Source organism: Mesocricetus auratus, unplaced genomic scaffold (genome assembly GCF_017639785.1).
Source record: "Mesocricetus auratus isolate SY011 unplaced genomic scaffold, BCM_Maur_2.0 contig_3586_pilon_obj, whole genome shotgun sequence".
Lineage (NCBI taxonomy): Eukaryota > Metazoa > Chordata > Mammalia > Rodentia > Cricetidae > Mesocricetus > Mesocricetus auratus.
Genome location: NW_024435066.1, coordinates 52,096 through 75,721, shown reverse-complemented (window position 1 = coordinate 75,721; position 23,626 = coordinate 52,096).

Here is a 23,626-nt window from a genome sequence, read left to right as displayed (position 1 = left end):
ACATATTTTTTATCAAGTTGACAATTAAATAAATAAACAGCACAACAGCCCTCATGCCAATTCAACACACAATTGTCCTTTATTAAATCATAGACTATAACCTTGCCTTTTTTCTTCATTCAGTAAATCTCAATTTGTTGATGGAGTTTCTGTCCTGCCCAGTTCTGCAGCCATTTAGTCTCAAGTCTACCCAAAAGCTGTAGAACTTGTTTCAAATGTTGGCTAAAGTAGTCTGTGTGGCTGGATCATCTCACCAAGTCACCTCAAAATTGGTATGAGCAGTTTGTAGTTCAAAGCTCATCTTTAGTTAGTTTTATTCAGCACCATGGTGTTGTCATTGTCCTGATGACCATAGTTGACAGTAGAAAACTGATAGATACTCAAACCAGAAATCATGTACATGAAAGTAGACAAAACCTTTTTCTAGAATTGGTCAGTGGTCTATATAACCATTAGTATCATGATAAAAATTATGAGATTAGAAGCAATATAATACTCCTAAATATTTGCTTCTGTTCCATATCAGATGGCTATTATGACATCAGATAGAGATATTGGATTTTACCTTAGCAAGTATGTTTGGGTTTAGAGAAGAAGAGAACCACACTCCAACTCCAAAGTCAGCTTTAATCTTTATTTGGACTGGGACTACAGAAAACACCATTTGTATATTATTTCTGTACAAAAAAGAAACAAATATCTGGGAAGTTTTATGAAATTTTACTCTGTTGTAAATATGATATATCAAGAGGTCAATTTACTCTTGCTCTGGGGACAATTTTTCTAGAAGATTTGTCCTTGTTCTTCAGATGTCTCACTGGCCCAATGGTCTCTGGGTACCCTAGCAAGATGCTTTTAATTCTCATGAAAATACAAAAACAAAACCTTTCCCCAGCCCTAAATTTGGGAGTGGTTCTAGAAATTAGAAGGGGAGAAAGGATGAAACATGAGAACGAGCATGGAACCAGGATCAGCACAATGGACAGAGCACAAGCCATGGAGAGCACATTAAGCATAGTTTACTATAGCAGAGGTAGACCGAATTGGGGGAGACAGACATGACAGAGAGAGAATGACTGAGGTATAGAAGTCTGAGGTGAGAGATAAGAGTGAGATAAAAGAGCATAAATGGGCAGGGGTCTGTCTAATAAAGGGGTCCTTTACACCTGCATGTAAACTAGTTCTCATGGAACTCTTGGCTGGCCAGAGAACTGCGTGAGTGCCTTCTGTCAGATAACAGGGCACATCAGTGTAATGTCTGAACCTTTGACTCATATTTTTTTCTTCACCTGAGAAAACAAAAGTAAATCTCTTCCCCAATACAGCACATGATCCAGTTTCCCTTTGTAGGTCAATACTTCTTTGAAGCACAATGGTTGGTTTAATTCCATAGTTTCTTGAACTATGCAAGGTCAGGAGACACAAGAAATAGATAGCAATATCAGTTTTCTGATCAAGCTGTAAAGTTTTATTTTTCTCAGGCTCATTATATAGTGGTTAGGTCGGAAGGTTGGTAAGTAGGGATAATTAAAGAGAGGGGCCATTGCCTAGGAAGCAGACCACAAAATGTTCTTATTCATGGGTCACTGAAGGTGAGCAGAATAGTAGGTGAAGTGTAAAAAGTTTGCAGAAGGAGGGGTTGTTAAGTAACCTAACTGGAATGTTTTTCTTTAGCTATCTTCCTGTTGATTCATTGGCGAGTGAGTGAAAGCAGAATGGGCTGTTTGTGTGGGCTTTTGGCAGCCTTTAAAATTTAGTTTTAATGATTGATCCTGGCAGTTTAACATTTAAGGAAACATTAGATCTGCTTACAGGATGAGATACTTATGGGAACATGGACCCTTAACAGTACTTACATCACTGAAGAAAATGTCTGTCCATGCCCCAAACACTATGAGTGACTATAGGTCCTCAATGAGATGTGGAACTTCATGAAGCCCTCCCCCAACATGCTAAAATGTTGACATAACTCATCTAGTGCATGTTTTACATGAGGTTTCCTTGACTGTGAAGTATCTAGGTTGTTTCTGTTGTTATCATCTTGAGCATAATAAACAAGAAGCTCTTCCTCTTTTAAAATTCAGATTCCCAAGTCTTAGAGACACAGCATCTGGATACAATTGAAAGGCAACATGTCTTTGCCAGGCCTACTTCATCATTGGCTATGAGCTTCACTTATAAACACTTGCCTTTGGTGGCATCATAAATAACTACCTGGCTGGTTTTGTTGTTTCTGGTGCCTGGATATCTGATGTTTTGGTTTCAAACTTCTGGGAATGGTTTGGCACCCATCAGATAATCTCCTCTGACACAGGGTGAATTCCTGGGTATTACCAGGATTGACCTGGTCAAAGATGGAAGGTGTGTTAATAATGTCCACCTTTGAAAATATGGGAAAATTCTCTTTGATGCCTCCTGTTTTGAGCAGGAAGATTCCTTATGTAGTTAAGTTTGCAGTGTCAAAAACCCATTACTAACGCTAACCCTCTAACCCTAATTCCAACATTATACCCATCCCTCTAACCATGACCCCATTCCTCTAACTGTAAGCCTAATCCCTAAACCTAACCATATCCCCTATCTCTAACCCTCTAATGCTAACTGTAACCTTCTAACCCTAATGCTAGCTCCTAACCATAACCCTCAAACTCTAACCCTAACCATCTGATTCTAACCACCAACCCTAATCTTAGCCCCTAACCCTAACTCTGAGCCCTAATGTATAACGATATTCGATGCTATATAGGGAAAACAATATATTTATTTACCAGAGAGAGAGAGAGTCACACAGACCAGGAGTTAGAAGCGTGGCTGGCTTCCAGGAGAAAAGGGAAGCCCCTTTTCCTTTTCACTTCCTTTTATCTCTACCTTGACCCCGCCCTGATGGGCGGATAGCTTTGTGGGGTTCACTCCTACACTAATGCTAACCACAACACTAACCCTAACACTGTAACCCTCTAACTCTAACACTCTAAACCTAACCCTCTACCCTAACCCCTAACCCTGAGTCCTAGCCCTAACCCTAGCATTAACACTAATCCTAACCTCTAACCCTAACCCCTAACACTCTAACTCTCTAACCCCTACCCTTATTCTAACCCCATCTATTAAGTTGTATGTAATCTAACAACCTCTTATAACTGAATGCTACTCTTTGCTTTGAGGGGGCTGAGATGTTCTTGTTTGCTTTTCTTTAATTGCTATTTCTTTCCACAGAGAATGGTTGTGCTCTTTAGTTTCTTGTTATGGCTACTTACACTTACCACAGATACCTATGTATTTACACACACACACACACACACACACACACACACACACACACATTTCTCTTCCAAAAACCAATCTCAAACCAATACTTTTCCTACTCCCAGAAGAGACCTGTCACTAATACTAATGATGCCATACAGACACTAGAGGTAACAAGGATGGACAGTCCAAACTATCTGTCTTAGTTGACAAACATCTGTCCCACCATTTCAAGACAAATCTCCCATAGGGCAGGTCCCAGAGTCATTCTGAAAGGATACTCTGCAATGTGTTGAGCTACCTGAAGACTGTGTAGTGTGTTCCAGGTTCCTAGCTTTAGTAAGCTGTCACATATAGCATTATAGGCTTTGGTGATTCAGCTGTCCTTGAGTCATATCCATTACTATAAGTTACTCCTGGGCCATATTCCTATAAGTAATCCCAATAAAACTCTTGTCACACAACACAAGTTAATAACTGAAGCTAACAATGTCTGATGACTTCTCCAAATATCAAAATATTGGCCATGTATATTTGGTGGTCTATGCTAAGCATCTTCCAGTATCTTGGTGCTAAACTGCTGTGGCAGTTCTATGCTCCAGAAACATTCTTTGCCCCTTTCCAGAGTTCCCTTATGTAACTTAACATGTGGATACTGATTATTGATAATCCAAGTCTCAGAATTTTGTGTGTCTAAGTCACAAATGAATATTTGTTAGAAAATGATCTTCCTTGAAGGAAGACATGCAGTTCTGTGATAGGGCTTTTGGCATGATACTATATTTTCAGCTGTGCTGACCACAGACTAGGGAAAACATAAAGCACATGGTGTTGAGTATTATGCCAACAGAGAAGAGGCAAGGACTAGTGGCCTCAAAACTGGAATTGTTCACTCAATCCAGAGCAAAGGGAATTGGTGTGTAATGCATCCCTCATGCCTCTGCCTGCATAGTGAAAGTGCTTGCAGTTGGCTGGTTTCTCTTCTTCCCTTTTCAGGAGTTATATTTGTACAGCTTTGAAATATGTTCAAGTCTCTGAACATATATTTGGTGTGTGCATGCCCAGATTGTTGTAATCCAAGCAAACCTGGCCCTGCCTCTGACCTACCTGTACATGGCAGTTGTATGAACCCTGACCCTTCAAAAGACTCCACCCAATTCCATTCTCTCTTAGTCACTGTTTTTCTGAAGGTGGAGACAGGTCTTTTCTTGTCTCCTTCTTTTCTGTCCTCTCTCTGCTTCTGTGTCTCTTTACCTCATTTCTCTTTCCTCTCCATCAATAAAACTTTCACTGTGAGTTTCATCTACATGTCTCTGTTCCACATCTTCCCACAGTCTATTATGTTCTTCTGGGTTCTACATATCCAGTTTATACAGCATACAGTTAAACAATTCAGGCAACAGCAGTTTCTTGGGCAAATGGCTAGTCTTGCCATATTAAAAGCAATCTCCGTAATAAGTTTCTTCAATCTCCATGTTCCTGGGTAACCTAATTGGTGCTGCCAGGAGCAGTTGTGTCTTATTGTCATGAAAAGGCCTGATAAATCATTTTAAATTTCATATTCTGTCGATCTTTGAAAGGTTTGTATATCTAGAAAACATAACTAACATAAGATTCGACTATTGTAGGTTACTATCTGTAATCTGTATTTAATTATACATTACATTTTTAAATGAGTTGTATAAACAAAATACCTTAATAAGAATAGAAATATATACATAACAAATAGACCTTAAATTTGTATCAATAAACCAAAATCTATACAATGCAAAGTATTAATTTCTATAAGTTCCTCCTCATTCTTAGCTATATTATCAAATTATTTTTATAAGATATGGATTACCAAGTTAATAGCAAATATGACAAAGAGTGTATGCATCCCAGTTCTGTGATATACCTCTTTTAAAATTTTATTCATAACATTTTCTTCCCACAACCCTGTAAAAGAAAGAGTATAATCAATTTCACATTGTCTGTGTTAAAGTGTCAAAACAATGGTTTAAAAAAAACAATCTGGAGTACCTGTGCACTGACACTGAGTATCCCCTCCCTGCATGAACCAACACACCTCAGCTTCCTGGTCCCCTTCTCTACCTACAGGACCAGGTAAAATGGGGTCTGTTTCTGGGCCTGTGTTCTAGTGCCTGGGGACTTCCACTGAATCGCTCCCTCCCGATAAGATCCAATGCACCTCAACATCCTAGTCTCCTTCTATATCCATGAAACCAGGACTAAGACAAGGAAGAGGAGAACTACCAGGGTATTGGACTTGCTTGCACCCACCAAAAGCAAACCCTAGTTCCCTATTCACCAGGTCAGGAAGAGGCTCTTTCTGCCCCCACTAGAAGAAGGAATGGGAAGGAGACAATACAAAAACACACTCAGCAACAGAAAAACAAATATGACACAGCCAGAGTCTAGACACTCTACACCAGCAAGACTTGAACAAGCAAATGTAAATTAAGCAAAATTAAAAGCAATTTCATTAAAATGATAGAGGCCCTCAAAGTAGATATGGGAAAATCCTTTCAAGAGTTAGAAGAAAAATCAAGCCAAAATATGCAAGAAATGGAAAAAAGCAAACCAGAAAACCCCAAAAATGCAAGAAATGTAGGAAAAGACAAAGCAAAAATTTCAAGGAAAAATTCAAACAGTGCAAGGGTTGAAAGCTAAAATAGAGACAATAAAAAATAACACAGTCTGAAGTAATGCTGGAAATAGAAAAGATGGGCAAATGGTCAGGTACTACAGACACAAGCATAACCAAAAGAATACAAGACATGGAAGAGACAATCTCAGGTATTGAAGATACACTAGGCAAAATAGATTCGTCAACCAAAGGAAATCTTAAGTCCAACAAATCATTAACACAAAATATCCAGGATATACTGGACACCATGAAAAGACCAAACTGAAGAATAAGAAGTATAGATGAAGATGAATAAAACCACCTGAAAGGGGCAGAAAACATATTCAACAACTTTCAATAACCTTGACACGTAAGCCACACAAAGATACAACTAAGAAAGAGAAATTCAGACCAATATCCCTCATGAACATTGATGCAAAAATACTCAATAAAATACTGGAAATCAGAGCCAAGAATACATCAAAACAATCATCCTCTATGATCAAGTAGGTTTTATCCCAGGGATACAGGGATGGTTCAACATATGAAAATCCATCAATGTAATTCATCATATAAACAAGCGGAGACCTAAAAATCACTTGATAATCTCACTAGATGAAAAGGCCTTATATAAAACCCAACACCCCTTCATGATAAAGGTCTTGGAGAGATCCAGGAAAAAGGAAAAAAACCCTAAGCATAATAAATGCTATATACAGGAAAGACATCAGGCCCTCCAAGACCCCAACCCCAGCGAGTCCAGCTTCAGGTGAGATTGGGTCTCCGGCGGGGACGGCCCATCCATCAACCATCCCCTTGATCTTCCGGGCTGCTCCTGGCATCCAGAAGACCCGCCAACACAGGAAAGACATCAGCCCCTCCAAGACCCCAACCCCAGCGAGTCCAGCTTCAGGAAAGATATCAGCCCTTCCAAGACCCCAACCCCAGCGAGTACAGCTTCAGGAGACCTGCCCACACAGCAAAGACGTCAACAATTCCAAGACCCCAACCCCAGCGAGTCCAGCTTCAGGAAAGACATCAGCCCTACCAGGACCCAAACTCTGTGTAAGCATCCCCAGCTTCAGCTGCAGGAAGGAAGGACACCAGTGGAGATGTAAAGACCCCACCAGCACCCACTGGAAGAAGAGATGGGAAGAAGACAGAATAAGAGATCACTCAGCAATAGAAACACCAACATGACCCCACAAGAATCCAGGGATCCAACACCAGCAAGACCCAAAAAGCACTACATAGACGAAGAAGAGGAGACAGATCTTAAAAACTATTTCATGAAGATGATGGAGACCCTCAAAGAAGAAACGAGGAAATCCCTTAAAGAAATAGAAGAAAAAACAAACAAAAAAATCCATGAAATGGGGGAAAATTCAAGAAATAAACAAATCTCTCAAAGAATCTAAAGAGCACCAAGAAAAAACAACCAAAAAATTAAGGAAACAACTCAAACAGTTGAAGGATTGAAAGCTGAAATAGAAACGATAAAGAAAACACAGAATGAAGGGATGCTGGAAATAGAAAAGCTGTGTAAACGTTCAGGAACTACAGATGCAAGTATCACCAATAGAATACAAGAGATAGAAGAGAGAATCTCAGGTGTTGAAGACTCATTAGAGGATATAGAGTCGTCAACCAAAGAAAATCTCAAAACCAACAAATCCTTAACACAAAATATCCAGGAAATATGGGACACCGTGAAGAAGCCAAACCTGAGAATAATAGGTATAGAAGAAGGTGAAGAAATTCAACTTAAAGGTACAGAAAACATATTCAACAAAATCATAGAAGAAAACTTCCCTAACCTAAAGAAAGATGTGCCTATGAAAGTACAAGAATCTTACAGAACACCAAATAGGCTTGACCAGAAAAAGAAGTCACCTTGCCATATAATAATCAAAACATCAAACCTACAGAGTAAAGAGAAAATATTAAGAGCAGCTAAAGAAAAAGGCCAAGTAACATACAAAGGCAGACCTATCCGAATTACACCTGACTTCTCAATGGAAATGATGAAAGCCAGAAGATCCTGGACAGATGTCCTACAAACGCTAAGGGAACAAGGATGCCAGCCCAGACTACTATATCCAGCAAAGCTCTCAATTACCATAGATGGAGAAAACAAAATATTCCATGACAAAGCCAGATTTAAACAATACGTATCCATGAATCCAGCTCTACAGAAAATGCTAGAAGGAAAACCTAGAGCCAAGGAAGATAACTACATTCACAAAGACACAGGCAATATATAATCACACTTTACAAAACACCAAAAGAAAAAGGGAGGAGAAACTACACAAAATAACTTCACTAACAATAAATCAAGCACAAACAAGGATCACCAATCAATGGTCATTAATATCCCTCAATGTCAATGGCCTCAACTTGCCTATAAAAAGACACAGACTAGCAGAATGGATACAGAGACAGAACCCTTCCTTCTGCTGCATACAAGAAACACATCTCAACATCAAAGACAGACGTTATCTCAGAGTAAAGGGTTGGGAAAAGATCTTCCAATCAAACGGTCCCAAGAAACAAGTGGGTGTAGCAATCCTAATATCTAACAAATTAGACTTCAAATTAAAATCAATCAAAAGAGATGAAGAAGGACACTTCATATTCATCAAAGGAAAAATACATCAAGACGAAGTCTCAATTTTAAACATCTATGCCCCAAATACAAAGGCACCTACATTCGTGAAAGAAACATTACTAAAGCTCAAAATGCACATAAAATCTCACACACTAATAGTAGGAGACTTCAACACTCCACTCTCACCGCTAGACAGGACCTCCAGACAGAAACTTAACAAAGAAACAAAAGAACTAATAGAAGTTATGACCCAACTGGGTTTAACAGACATCTATAGAACATTCCACCCAAATACAAAGGGATATACCTTCTTCTCGGCACCACATGGAACCTTCTCTAAAATTGACCACATAATAGGAAACATAGCAAATCTCCACAGATACAAAAAAATTGGAATAACCCCCTGCATCTTATCAGACCACCATGCATTAACATTAGAATTCAACAATAACACAAATCGCAGAAACCCTACAAACTCATGGAGATTGAACAATGCACAATTGCACCATCCCTGGGTAAAGGAACAAATAAAAAAAGAAATTAAAGACTTCCTCGATTTCAATGAGAATGAAGACACAACATACACAAACTTATGGGACACTTTGAAAGCAGTGCTGAGAGGAAAGTTTATAGCACTAAGTGCCCACATGAAAAAACTGGAGAACAGTCATACTAGAGAATTAATAGCACAGCTGAATGTTCTAGAACAAAAAGAAGCAAACTCCCCCAGGAGGAGCAGATGCCAGGAAATAATCAAATTGAGGGCTGAAATCAATCAAGTAGAAACCAGAAAAACACTGAGAAGAATCAATGAAACAAAGAGTTGGTTCTTTGAGAAAATCAACAAAATAGATAAACCTCTGTCCAAACTAACCAAAAGACAGAGGGAGAGCATGCTAATTAACAAAATCAGGGATGAAAAAGGGGACATAACAACAGACTCTGAGGAAATCCAGAGAATCATCAGGGCATACTTTGAAAATCTGTACTCCACAAAATTTGAAAATTTAAAGGAAATGGACAATTTCCTGGATAGATATCACTTGCCAAAACTAAATCAAGAACAGATAAACAATCTAAACAGACCTATAACCCCTAATGAAATAGAAGCAGTCATCAAAAGTCTCCCAAACAAAAAAAGCCCAGGCCCAGATGGCTTCAGTGCAGAATTCTACCAGAAATTCAAAGAAGAGCTAATTCCAATACTCCTCAAAGTATTCCACACAATAGAAGCAGGAGGCTCACTGCCAAACTCTTTCTACGAGGCTACAATTACCTTGATACCCAAGCCACACAAAGACACAACTAAGAAAGAGAACTATAGACCAATTTCCCTCATGAACATTGATGCAAAAATACTCAATAAAATACTCGCAAACCGGATTCAAGAACACATCAGAAAAATCATCCACCATGATCAAGTAGGCTTCATCCCAGGAATGCAGGGATGGTTCAACATTAGAAAATCTATCAATGTAATCCACCATATTAACAATCTGCGAAAGAAAAACCACATGATCATCTCACTAGATGCTGAAAAAGCCTTTGACAAAATCCAGCACCCCTTCATGATAAAGGTCCTAGAGAGATCAGGGATAACAGGAATGTACCTGAATATAATAAAAGCAATATACAGTAAACCAACAGCTAACATCAAACTAAATGGAGAGAAACTCAAAGCAATTCCTCTAAAATCAGGAACAAGACAAGGCTGTCCACTCTCTCCATATCTCTTCAATATTGTACTTGAAGTTCTAGCTACAGCAATAAGACAACAAAAGGAGATAAAGGGGATACAAATAGGAAAAGAAGAAGTCAAACTTTCACTATTTGCAGATGATATGATAGTTTACATAAGTGACCCAAAAAACTCCACAAGGTTACTCCTAGAGCTGATAAACACCTTCAGCAATGTGGCAGGATACAAGGTAAACTCAAAAAAATCAGTGGCCCTATTATATACAGATGATGAAGTGACTGAGAAAGAAATCAGAGAAACATCACCTTTTACAATAGCCAAAAACAGCATCAAATATCTGGGGATAATGTTAACCAAGGAAGTGAAAGACCTGTATATCAAGAACTTTGTGTCTTTAAAGAAAGAAATCAAAGAAGATACCAGAAAATGGAAAGATCTCCCATGCTCTTGAATTGGTAGGATCAACATAATAAAAATGGCAGCCTTGCCAAAATCAGTCTACAAATTCAATGCAATCCCTATGAAAATTCCATCACAATTCTTCAAGGACCTGGAAAGAACATTAATCAACTTTATATGGAAAAACAAAAGGCCCAGGATAGCTAAAACATCCCTATACAATAAAGGAACTTCAGGAGGCATCACCATACCTGACTTCAAGCTCTATTATAGAGCTATAGTCCTGAAAACAGCTTGGTATTGGCACAAAAATAGGCAGATAGACCAATGGAACCGAATCGAAAGCCCTAATTTTAACCCACACACCTATGAACACTTGATTTTTGACAAAGAAGATAAAACTGTACAATGGAAAAAATAAAGCGTCTTCAACAAATGGTGCTGGCATAACTGGTTACTGGTATGCAGAAGACTGCAGATAGATCCAGGTTTATCGCCTTGTACAAAACTTAAGTCCAAATGGATGAAAGATCTCAACATAAATCCAGCCACACTGAAGCTTTTAGAAGAGAAAGTGGGAGGTACTCTTCAACGAGTTGGTACAGGAGACCACTTCCTAAACATAACACCAGTGGCACAGGCACTGAGATCGACTATAAACAAATGGGACCTTCTGAAATTAAAAAGCTTCTGTAAGGAAAAGGACACAGTCAAAAAGACAAAAACGCAGGGCACAGAATGGGAAAAGATATTCAGTAACCCTACATCGGACAGAGGGCTAATCTCCAAAATTTACCAAGAACTCAAGAAACAAGTCTCCAAAACACCAAAGGACCCACTTGAAAGGTGGGGTACAGAACTAAATAGAGAATTCTCAGTAGAGGAGGCTAAAATGGCCAAGAGACACTTAAGAAAGTGCTCAACATCCTGAGCCATCAGGGAAATGCAAATCAAAACAACTCTGAGATACCATCTTACTCCTGTCAGAATGGCTAAAATAAAAAACACCAAAGATAATTTATGCTGGAGAGGATGTGGAGAGAGAGAGGAACACTCCTCCACTGCTGGTGGGAGTGCCGACTCATACAGCCTCTTTGGAAATCAGTATGGAGATTCCTCAGGAAAATGGGAATTAATCTACCACTAGACCCAGCAATTCCACTCTTAGGCATTTATCCAAATGAGGCTTGTTCATACAACAAGGGCATCTGCTCCACTATGTTCATAGCAGTACTGTTTGTAATAGCCAGAACCTGGAAGCAACCTAGATGCCCCTCAACTGAAGAGTGGATAGAGAAAATGTCGTACATTTACACAATGGAGTATTACTCAGCAGAAAAAAACAATGGAATCTTGAAATTCGCAGGGAAATGGATAGCACTGGAAGAAACCATCCTGAGTGAGGTAACCCAGTCGCAAAAAGACAAACATGGTATGTACTCACTCATATATGGATTTTAGACATGGATCAGGATAGTGCCAGTTTGCACTTCCACAGATAGAGAGTCTGGGAAACAGGAAAGAACCTAAAAGATATGCATATATGCATAGTACCCAAGAGAAGAGGATGGAGACAAGATCCTCTTAATGGATGGGGAACACGGCGAGCAGTGGGGGTAGTGGGACCTGGGAAGAAGAGAGGGGTGTAGAGTAAGAGAGTTGGTCATGAGGGAACAGGAATTTGAGGGGGTGGGGGTAGAATAGGGGGGAAGAGGGAATCATAGGATCGAAGACAGATCAGGCACCAGAGTGACCTCGAGTGATCTAAAGGGATAACACCAATTGGCAAGCTAAGCAATAGTGGAGCGACCACCTCGAATGCCCATCCTTGATAATGAACTTGATGTCTATAACCATCCGGGAGCCTTCATGCTGTGACTGATGGAAGCAGAGGCAAACACACAATTAATCACTGAACTGAACCCAAGGAACCCAGTGACAGAGAGAGAGGAGTGATGAGCAAATTGGCAAAGAATGGGCTGGCAAAACCAGCAGAGACAGCTGATTTGAACAGGGGAGTGCTCTTGGACCCCAGACCGACAGTGGGAAGGCCAGCATGGGACTGATCTGGACCCCCCAAATGTGAGTGTCAGCGAGAAGGCCTGGGCAACCTATGGGGCCCTGAGCTGTGGATCAGTGTCTATCCCTGGTATACAAACAGTCTTCGTGTGCCTATAGCACAAAGAGGGATGCTCTCTCAGCCTGGACTCTTAGGGGAGTGCCTGGACCCTACCCAGAGTAAAATGACAGACTCTAGATATCCCCTATGTGGAAGGATTTGGCAATAGGGTGGGAGGGTGGGGGGAAGGGGAGTGCGGGAGGAGGGGAGGGAGAGGGAACTGGGATTGACATGTAAAACAAGCTATTTAAAATTAAAATAAAAAATGATAAACATAATAAATGCTATATACAGCAAAACAACATTCAACACCAAAGTAAATGGAGAGAAACTCAATGAAATTCCTCTAAAATCAGGAACAAGACAAGGCTGTCCACTCTCTCCATAGCTCTTCAATATTGTATTGGATGTTCTAGATAGAGCAATAAACCAACAAAAGGAGATCAAGGGGATACAAATTTGAAAGAAAGAGGTCAAACTTTCACTATTTACATATGATATAATAGTTTATATGAGTGACCTGAAAAATGGTACCAGGTAACTACTACAGCTGATAAATACTTTCAGCAAAGTGACAGAATACAAGATCAACTCAAGAAAATCAGTAACCCAATAAAAGAGCTGAGAAAGATATCAGAGAAACATCACTTTTTACACTTGCCATGGACAACATGAAATATCTTGGGGTAATGCTAACCAAACAAGTGAAAGACCTGTATAGCAAGAACTTTGAATCTTTAAAGAAAGAAATTAAAAAGACAACAGAAAATGGAAAGATCTCTCATGCTCTTGCATAGATAGGTTCAATGTAGCAACAATGGCAATCTTGCCAAAAGCAATCTACAGATTCAACACAATCCCCATCAAAATACCAAAACAATTCTTCACAGAGCTTGAAAGAACAATTATCAACTTTATATAGAAAAACAGATGTCCCAGGATAGCCAAAGCAAAGGACCTTCTGGAGGTAGGATCATTCCTGACTTCAAGTTCTATTATAGAGCTATAGTCCTGAAAAAAATTGGCATTGGCACAGAAATAAACAGGTAAATCAATGGAATCAAATTGAATATCCCAATATTAACAGGTATGAACACTTGATCTTTGACAAAGAAGCTAAAATTATACAATGGAGAAAAGACAGCATCTTCAACAAATGGGGCTGGCATAACTGGATATTGGCATGTAGAAGACTGCGGATAGATCCATGTCTACTGCTTCGCACAAAACTTATGTCCAAATTGATCAAAGACTTCACCATAAACCCAGCCACACTGAACCTCTTAGCAGAGAAAGTGGGTGGTACCCTTGAATGAATTGGTACAGGAGACAGCTTCCTGAACATAACCCCAGTAGCACAGACACTGAGGTGGACAAAAAATACATAAGACCTCCTAAATCTGAAAAGCTTCTCTAAGGCAAAGGATAAAGTCAGCAAGACCTCTGCAGAGTGAGCTAATGATGAAGGCACAAGCAGTATATTCATTTTCTTTTCATGTTCATTTTTCAGTGATGGAACTAGCATTAAAACATGAAAAAGAATATTTAAAAACAAATAATTCATGGCATATTTAAAGAAAACCAAAGAACAAAATAATCTCAAATACTTTTACTATAGCTATATAGTAAATACATACATATACAGGAAAGCTGAAGACTTCAAACAGCTTCAAACACATCTCCTTTGGCCAAGCTGTGAAAGGCTTTCCTTGTTATACTAACATGTTGGTGAGGAGAAGGAAAAGATATCAGCAAAGACATCTCACTCAGATTGCCTAACATATCAGTTCAAAATTCCACTGTTGAATGACTATCATTGCTTTACAACCATCTTTCTTTGTTCCAACATATATAATTGTATTATTTACATACTGGTTTTTTTGCAGCATAACTTACTCAATATGATGGAAATGAAGTACAAATTTCATGCTGAGCTATCTCTCTGGCCCCAAAGTCTTTAGTCAAGACATCCAGAAATAAAACTAATGGAATACATAAAAATAAGGAATTGCACATATTAAAAGATCCTTTATGACACCCTTTTCATTAAGTAAAATACAGTGACATACAAAATAGCATCATGGATGGAATGGCATGGGGAACAATTCTCAAGCTGTCTTGAGATACAAAACCCCAAGAAAAATCATCTACTATACATTTGAAAGAAGTCTCACAGAGCTCCACTTACAAAGAAAAGATAAAATTTCAAGTAAACAGTACACAAAAAGATGACAAAAGAGAAAACTATTTGCAAATGGGCTGATGAAAGGAAATCCATGTGAAATAAAAGACACCTCCCCAGGACAAGCAAACACAAAAATAAACATTTTTGTAACTCAGAGATCTACTCTTAAATCCGTTACATATAAAATATTTTAAGCTAAATGTAGGGACATTTCAAAATGAAATGGTTTATAAAATGTCATTTAGAAGTTTCTTCCCATACTCTTCCCTCACATACTTTTGTACTTACTGAAATAATCTTGATAAATGCAGTAAACTTTGAGAGTTGACTAACAATTATTCTTTGGGTTTTTGTCCACACATAATTTCTCTCAAAAGATTCTAAATCTAAAATCCTTTTGCTGTGTCACACACAAGTTCAGAAACAAGGTTCCAGGACCTTGTCACCCATACTCAGAACCTAGAATCTCTCAAACCCCAAAAGCAGTCCCTGCTTCATAACACATCCTCGATTGGCACACACATCAAATCCCAACATTTGGTAGGTCAAGGCAGGTAGATCCCTGTGAGGTCAAGACCAGCCTGGTCTACAGAGTGATTTCCAGGACAGCCAGTGCTATCATATAGAGAAAAGCTATTTCCAAAAGCAAAAAATCCAAAAGGAAAACCAAAACACAGCCTCTGCAACAACGAATTAATTCCAAATTAGGCAATCCAGTGGAAACATACATCAGGCCAGAGAAGTGCTCCTCCTCCTCACAAGAATCTAGTATATGTGAGACAGTTAATATCCCCTTTATAAGGTAAGAATGAGGGCAATACAGAGGACATTCTATTGGTAACCCCACTAAAGAGCTAACAGAAAGACTCTTGTCAGTCTTGACCAAAACTCAAGAAACTGTACAAGTGAGAAAAGGGACTCCTTTTAGAAGGATCTCAATTCTCAAGAATCTCTCAATGGGCACTTTCACATACTTATGGCCAAGAAGAAAGTGGCACTAGAGTTACTATTAATAACCATAGGACAGAGTCTATACTAGTCTGTGCTGCAATTTATTCTGCCAACAAAATTTGTTCAAAACTTCACTCTAGCATCAGTCAGACTCTTCAGACAAGGGCAAAAGGCAACCACTGTCTTCACCAAAGTATCACAAGAAAGATTTCTAGGCAGCATACCAAAATTCTTCTATGAAACCTCTTGAGCCAGCTCCCAACATTTCAAATCATTATCAACACCATTGACTTCCATGTTCCTTCCTTCTTGTTTTCCCCATTAAGGGAATTTCTGTGTTAGGGCTTAATGTTGCTGTGAGGACACCTCATGACCATGACAATTCTTATGAAGGAAACATTTAATTGAGGGGGGCTCACTTACAGTTCAGAGGTACAGTCCATTATGGTGGGGAGCGTGGTGACATGCAGGCAGGCATGGTGCTGGAGAAATAGCCAAAGGTCCTACATCATTCAGGCAACAGAAAATGGACTGACAATCACTCTACTATACTCTGGCAGCACTACACTTTATGGTCTACACTACGAGCTCTGATCCTACAATCCTACACTGCATGCTCTACACTGCCCTCTCTAATCTGTGTGCTCTACCATATCTGCTCTACCCTGCCCACTCTACACTGTCTGCACTAGACTACCTAATCTACACTGTTTGCCCTACAATTCCTTCTCCTCACTGTCTGCTCTACACTACCTGCTCTGCAATGTCAGGTCTGCACTAAATTCTCTACACTGTGTGCTCTACATTGTGTGCTCTACACTGTCCCCTCTACACTGTCTGCTCTATACTCCATGCTCTACATTGTCTGCTCTACCCTGTCGGCTCTACACTGTCTGCTCTACACTGCATGCTCTACACTGTCAGCTTTACACTTAGTGCTCTACAATGTCTGCTCTACACTGTCTACTCTTTACTGCCTGCTCGACACATTCTGCTCTACACTGCAAGTTCTACACAGTCTTCTCAAAACTGTGTGCTCTACACTGCATGCTCTACAATGTCTGCTCTACACTGCAGGCTCTACTCTGTATGCTCTAAACAGCCTGTTCTACATTGCCTGATCTACACGGTGTGCTCTACACTCTCTGCTCTACACTGCTTGGTCTACGCTGTCTGTTCTACACTGTTTGCTCTACACAATTTGTTGTACACTGCCTGCTCTACACTCTCCGCTCTACACTTCCTGCCCCTCACTGGCTGCTCTACACTGTCTCCTCTGCAAAAGTGCTCTACACAGCCCGCTCTACACTGTCTCATCTACATTGTGTGCTCTACACTGTCTGCTCTACACTGTCGGCTCTACTCTCTCTGCTCTATACTACCTGCTCTATACTGTCAGCTCTACACTGCCTGCTCTACAGTGTGTGCTCTTCTCTGCAAGTTCTACATTGCCTTGTCTACACTGTGTGCTCTACACTGACCGATCTACACCCTCTGCTCTACACTGGAGGCTCTATACTGTATGGTCTACAATATTTGCTCTACACAGTCGATTCTACACTGCCTGCTCTACACTGTCTGTTCTACACTGCCTGCTATAAACTGTCTGCTCTACACTGCCCACTCTAAACTGTCTGTTCTACATTGACGTATCTATACTGTCTGCTCCACACTGTCTATTATGCACTGCCAGCACTACACTTCAAGGTCTACTCTGCCTGCTCTGCACATACAACTCTACACTACATGCTATACACTGCCCCCTCTACACTGTGTGCTCTACAATGTCTGTTATAACCTCCCCACTCTACACTGCCTGGTCGTCTCTCCCTACTCTACACTGTGTGCTCTACAATGCTTTCTCTTCACTGTCTGCTCTACATTGTCGGCTCTATATTGTCTGCTCTACACTACCTGCGCTACACTGTCAGCTCTACACTGAGTGCTCTACATTGTGTGCTCTACACTACCTGCTCTACACTGTCCCCTCTACACAGTGTGCTGTACACAGTGTACACTACACTGAGTGCTCTAAACTGCCTGCTCTGCACTGTCTGCTCTACACTGCCCGCTCTACACTGCCTGCTCTACACTGTCTACTCTACACTAAGTGTCCACTCTGCCTGCTCTTCACTGTCTCCTCTACACTGTCGTCTCTACACTGTCTCTTCTAAACACCTCCCCTACACTATCTGCTCTAAACTGCCTGCTCTACACTGTGTCCTCTACAGTGTCTGCTCTACACAGCCTGCTCTACATTGTCTGTTCTACCTTGCCAGTCCTTCACTGGCTGCTCTACACAGTCTGCTCTACAAAATGTGTTCTACACAGCCAGCGCTACACTGTCTCGTCTACACTGTCTGTTGTAAACAGTCTGCTCTACACACTCTGCTCTACACTACCTGCTCTACACTGTCAGCTCTACACTGCCTGCTCTACTGTGTATGCTCTAAAATGTCTGCTCTTCACGGCCTGCTCGACACTGTCTGCTCTTCTCTGAAAGTTCTACACTGTCTTGCCTACACTGTGTGCTCTACACTGCCCGCTCTGCACTCTCTGCTATACACTGCAGGCTCTATACTATATGCTATACACTGTTTGCTCTACACAGTCTGTTCAACACTGCCTGCTCTACACTGTCTGTTCTAAACAGTCTGCTATACACTCTCTTCTCTCCACTGTCTACACTAACTGAATATTATACACTGACTGTTCTACACTGTCTTCTATACACTGTCTACTATACACTGCCTCTTCTCCACTTCATGGTCTACATTGCCTGCTCTGCACATACAGCTCTACACTGCACGCTCTACACTACCCTCTCTACACTAGGTGCTCTACAATATCTGCTCTACACTGCCTGCTGTACACTTTCTGCTCTAGCCTGACTAATCTACACTGTGTGTTCTACACAATCTACTCTTCACTGTCTGTTCTACATTGTCTGCTCTACACTGTCTTCTCTAAACTCTCTGATCTACAATGTTGGTCTACACTGCCCACTTTACACTGCCTGCACTATACAGTATGCTCAACATGCCCACTATACACTGCCTGCTCTACACAGTGTGCTCTACACTTTCTGCTCTATACAGCGTGATTTACACTCTCAGCTCTACACTGCATGCTCCACACTGTGTGCTCTAAACTGTCTGCTCTACACTACCTGCTCAACACTGTCTGCTCTACACAGCAAGTTCTAAACTGTCTTGTCTACACCATGTGCCTTACACTGACCGGTCTACACACTCTGTTCTACACTGCAGGATCTACACTTTATACTCTACACTGTTTGCTCTACACAGTCTGTTCTACACTGCTTGCTCTACACTGTCTGTTCTACACTGACAGCTCTACATTGTCTGCTTTACACTGTCTATTATACACTGCCCACACTCCACTTCATGGTCTACACTGCCTGCTCTGCACCTACAACTCTACACTGCATGTTCTACACTGCCCTCTACACTGTGTGCTCTACAATGTCTCTGCTACTGTGCCCACTCTACACTGTCTGCACTAGACACCCTAATCTACACTATGTGCTCTACAATGCCTGCTCTTCACTGTCTGCTCTACCCTGTCGGCTATACACTGCCTGTTCTACATTATCTGCTCTACACTGCTGGCTCCACATTGTCTGATCTACACTGAGTGCTCTACACTGTGTGCTCTACACTGTCTACTCTACATTGCAAGTTCTACAGTGTCTTGTCTACACTGTCTGCTCTACACTACCTGCTCTACTGTGTCAGCTCTACACTGAGTGCTCTACATTGTGTGCTCTACACTGTCTGCTCTACACTTTCTGCTCTACACAGTGTGTTCTACACAGTGTGCTCAACTGTTTGCTCTAAACTGCCTGCTCTACACTGTCTGCTCTACACTGTGTGCTCCACACTGCCCCCTCTACACTGTCTGCTCCACACTGTCTGTTATACTCTGTCTACCCTACACTGCCTGCTCTACACTCTCTGCTCTGCACTATCTGCTCTACACTGTATGCTCAACACTGTTTGCTCTACAGAGTCTGTTCTACACTTCCCTCTCTACACTGTCAATTCTAGATTGCCTGCTCTACACTGTCTGACCTACACACCTGCAGTACAGTATCTTCTCTACACTGCCTGCTCTACACTGTCTACTCTACATGCTCTGCTCTACACTGTCCACTCTACACTGTATGCTCTACACTGTATGCTCTACACTGTCTATTCTACAATCTCTGCTCTACACTGCCTGGTCTACACTGCCCATTCTACACTTCCTGTACTACACTGTATACTCTACAATGCCCGCTCTGCACAGTCTGCTCTATACTCTCCGCTCTACACTGCCCGGTCTACACTGTCTGCTCTACACTTTCTGCTCTACACGACACTTTCTACAGTGCCTGCTCTATACTTTGTAGTCTATAATGACCCCTCTACACTGTGCGCTCTACACAGTGTGCTCTACACAGTGTGCACTACACTGTTTGCTCTAAATATTCTTCTCTACACTGTCTGCTCTACACTGTGACCTCTACACTCTCTTCTCTACACTATCTGCTCTAAACTGCCTGTTCTACACTGTCTGTTCTTCACTGCATGCTCCACACTGCAGGCTCTACACTGAATGTTCTACAAAGGCTGTTCTAAATGCCTGATCTACACTGTGTGCTCTACACTCTCTGCTCTACACTGCTTGCTATATGCTGTCTGCTCTTCACTGCCTACTCTAAACTGTTTGCTCTACACTGTCTGCTCTACACTGTATACTCTACCCTCTCTGCTCTACACTGTCTGCTCTACACTGCCCCCTCTACACTTTCAGCTCTACACTGTCTGCTCTACACTGCTTGCTCTGAATTGTCTGTTCTATGCTGTCTGCTCTACTCTTTCTGCTCAACACGACACTTTCTACAGTGCTCTACAATGTCTGCTCTACACTGTCTCCCCTTCACTATCTGCTATACACTGTCTTCTCTACACTATTTGCTCTAAAATGTTTACTCTACACTGCCTACTCTACACTGTCTGCCCCCCACTGTCTGCTATACACTCTCTGCTCTACACTATGAGCTCTACATTATCTGTTCTACACTATCTGATCTACACTATCTGCTCTACACTTCCTACTCTACACTGTGTGCTCTAAACTGCCTGCCCTACACTGTCTGCTTTACACTACCTGCTATATAATGAGTGCTTTACACTGTGTGCTCTACAATGTCTGCTCTTCACTGCCTGCTCAACACAGTCTGCTCTACACTGCAAGTTCTACACTGTTGTCAACACTGTGTGCTCTACACTGTCTGCTCTACACTGCAGGCTGTACACTGTATGCTGTAAACAGCCTGTTCTATATAGCCTGATCTACACGGTGTGCTATCTACTTTCTGCTCTACACTGATAGCTCTACGTGGTCTTTTCTACACTGCCTGCTCTATACTGTCTGCTCTACACTGTCTTCTCTCCACTGCCTACTCTATAATGTTTGCTCTACACTGACTGCTCTACACTGTCTGCTCTACACTGCCACCTCTACAGTGTATGGTCTACACTGCCTGCTCTTCACGTACTGCGCTACACTACCCTCTCTACACTGTGTGCTCCACACTGTCTGCTCTAAACTGCCCCCTACACTGCCCGTTCTACACTCTCTGCTCTAGACTGCCTACTCTAATGTGTGCTCTACACTATCTGCTTTACCTTGTCTGCCTTACACTGTCTGCTCTACACTGCTTGCTCTACATTGTCTGCTCTACACTGTCTTCTCTGCACTGTCAGCTTTACACTGCCCACTCTACACTGCCTGCTCTACACGTTCTGCACTACACTAAGTTCTCCACTCTGCCCGCTCTGCACTGTCTCCTCTAAACTGTCAGCTCTACACTGTCTCCTCTATACACCTGCCCTACACTATCTGCTCTAAACTGCCTGCTCTACACTGTGTCCTCTACCTTGCCAGTCCTTTACTGGCTGCTATACACTGTCTGCTCTACAAAATGTGCTCTACACAGCCCGATATACACTGTCTCGTCTACACTCCCTGCTCTACTCGGTCTGCTCTACACACTCTAGTCAACACTACCTGCTCTACACTGTCTGCTCTATGCTATCGGCTCCACACTTTCGGCTCTACTCTGTCTACTCTACACTACCTGCTCTAAACTGTCAGCTCTACACTGCCTGCTATACAGTGTGTGCTCTTCTCTGAAAGTTCTACACTGTCTTGTCTACACTGTGTACTCTATACTGGCAGATCTACCCCCTCTGCTCTACACTGCAGGCTCTACACTGAATGCTCTACACTGTTTGCTCTACAAGTCTGTTCTACACTGCCTGCTCTACACTGTAAGTTCTACACTGTCTGCTATACACTGTCTGCTCTACACAGGCTACTCTAAACTGTCTATTCTACATGGACTGCTCCATACTGTCTGCTCTACACTGTCTACTATACACTGGCAACACAACACTTCATGGTCTACACTGCCTGCTCTGCGCATACAACTCTACACTACATGCTCTACACTGCCCTCTCTTACTGTGTGCTCTACAATGTCTGCTCTACCTGCCCACTCTACACTGTCTGCTCGCGACTGCCTTCTCTACACTGTATGATCTACAATGCCTGCTCTTCACTGTCTGCTCTGCACTGTAAGTTCTACACTGTCTTGTTTACACTGTCTGATTTTCACTACCTGCTCTACACTGTCAGGTCCACACTAAGTGCTCTACACTGTGTGCTCTACACTGTCTGCTCTATACTTTCTGCTCTACACAGTATGTTCTACACAGTGTGCTCCACTGTGTGCTCTAAACTGCCTGCTCTATACTGTCTACTCTACACTGTGTGTTCCACACTGCCCCCTCTACACTGTCTGCTCTACTCTCTCTGCTTCAAACTCTCTAATCTACACTGCCTGCTCTACACTGCCCACTCTAAACTGTCTGCTCCACACTGTCTGCTATACACTGTCTACTCTCCAATTTGAGCTCTACACTCTCTGCTCTAGACTATCTGCTGTACACTGTCTGCTCCACACAGTTGGAGCTCTACACTATCTGCTATACAGTTTGTGCTCTACACTGTCTGCTCTTCACTGCCTGCTCGACACTGTCTGCTCTACACTGCAAGTTGTACACTGCTTGTCTACACTGTGTGCTCTACACTGCCCACTCTACACTCTCTGCTGTACACTGCAGGCTCTGCACTGTATGCTCTACACTGGTTGCTCTACAGAGTCTGTTCTACACTGCCTCCTCTACACTGTCTGTTCTAAACTGTCTGCTCAACACTGTGTGCTCCACACTGCCTACCTTAACTGTCTTTTCTACACTGACTGCTCTACACTGTCTGCTCTACACTGTCTACTATACGCTGACCCCTCTACACTTCATGGTCTACACTGCCTGCTCTGCATATACAGCTCAACCCTGCACGCTCTTCACTGTCCTCTCTACACTGTCTGTTCTAGACTGCCTGCTCTACATTCTCTGATCTACACACCTGCACTACAGTACTGCTCTAAAATGCCTGCTCTACACTGCCTGCTCTACACTGCCTGCTCTACACTGTCTCTTCTACACGGTCTGCTCTACACTGCAAGTTGTACACTGCTTATCTACACTGTGTGCTCTACACTGCCCGCTCTACACTCTCTGCTGTACACTGCAGGCTCTGCACTGTATGCTCTACACTGGTTGCTCTACAGAGTCTGTTCTACACTGCCTCCTCTACACTGTCTGTTCTAAACTGTCTGCTCAACACTGTGTGCTCCACACTGCCTACCTTAACTG